This window comes from Euprymna scolopes, chromosome 21 (genome assembly GCF_053919585.1).
Source record: "Euprymna scolopes isolate OS-2025 chromosome 21, ASM5391958v1, whole genome shotgun sequence".
Lineage (NCBI taxonomy): Eukaryota > Metazoa > Mollusca > Cephalopoda > Sepiida > Sepiolidae > Euprymna > Euprymna scolopes.
In genome coordinates this window covers 42,412,347-42,414,056 of record NC_136502.1, presented here as the reverse complement: position 1 = coordinate 42,414,056, position 1,710 = coordinate 42,412,347, and the positions used below count along the sequence as shown (strand labels likewise).

The following is a 1,710-nucleotide window of genomic DNA, read 5'->3' as shown; positions in this document are numbered from 1 at the left end:
AGATGATGATTTCACCTACAATCCCAAACTTGGAACGAATTAACGCTGTATTCCGAGATTCTACTATATATATATATATATATATATATATATATATATATATATATATATATATATAAATACATATATATATATAATATATATATAATATATGTATAATAAAGATAGACACACAAGAATTTAAATATTTTCGGAAAGCCTTTCTTTTATTGGTCACAACATTGCGTACAATTGTTTTAGCGTCCTGTTTTATACATATAAGAATATTGGGCTTCATCAGCGCGTGGAAAAAAAACAATATCATGACGTACAAGACCTTAATATATATATATATATATATATATATATATATATATATATATATATATATATATATATATATATATATATTAGCTTTGGATTTGGTTTCGATTCAGACTGATGAACCCGAGTCATAGAGGTATATATTTTTATTTTTTAAATCGCAACTTTATAATATATAAAATCGATAGAACATTAACTGTATAATAATATATGCGAGACCTGAAGGATTAAAATATCATATTTAAGCGTACTTTACGACTAGGCTTTGCCGGGCGTTCGTGCTGTCTTAGATAAATACTTTTGCAGTTTTAACAAAAAAGCTAAAATAATATCAGAGCGTCTCCATTTACGCTGAACATCAACAGAATGCCAAAATTAATATATGAATGAGTCTCCTGTGGAATTTCTACAGATCCCGCTAGTATATATATATATATATATATATATATATATATATATATATATATATATATATATATATATATACATATATATATACATATATATATATATATATATATATATATATATATATATATATATATATATATATATATATATATATATATATAACGTTAAGGCAATTTCATGTTCATTCCACACCCCATGTTCCCTTTGTAAAAAATGGGATCGCCGATCGGCGAAATTGAAAAGCAAGAACGCCGATAGCCATCAGTCGTGTGCTCTCGTGTAATGAATGAATGCGTGAATGTAGGATTGACATAAAATTCTTAAAGATAAACTAATATAACCAAAAAAAATGGGCTGAAATGACTTAAATGAATAAAAAGTAAATGATTTAGAATGACTTTAATGAATTTAAGGATGAATTGAATGACCTTAAGAATGACTTGAATGCTTAAAAAATAACTGGAATCCTTCAAAAACAACTTCAATGATCTGGAGAATGACTTGAATGGCTTCGAGACTGACTGGTTGTATAGTGGGTGATCATTTTACATTAAATTAATACAGAAAAGTGATACCCCACTTTATATCACAATAAGTACAGCATGTAGTAAGAACAGCTACTATACTTTGATCTTGGCCAAAAGGCCAAGAAAATGGTATTTAATTTGCTCCCCCACCGAGCAAATTAGGCACAAGGTCGATTTTTAATGTGAGGAGTGAAGGGGAAATGGGGCAAACACCCCGGGGAGTAGGGGAGCTAGATAGTGACAATTGGTATGAAGGGTTGCCCCTACATTGACCAAGGTCTTATATGTGGGACTATCCCCACATATTGTCTTTGCTTGCAATATCTGCCGGAACAGATGCTAAACTTTGATCTTGGCCAAAAGTATGTCAGAAATTTCGTGAAAAATAGTGAATAATTCCACCCCGTCTTTCCAAGCTTATAACTCCTCGAAAAATGTAACTCAAGCCCTAATTTTTTTCCAAGTAAAG

General features: G+C 29.6%; 1 pseudogene; it reads right to left on the bottom strand.

The window, feature by feature from the left end:
- Positions 1 to 1,245: 1,245 nt before the first annotated feature.
- Positions 1,246 to 1,371, bottom strand: LOC145243256 (U2 spliceosomal RNA; annotated as a pseudogene).
- Between the last annotated feature and the right edge of the window lie 339 nt (positions 1,372 to 1,710).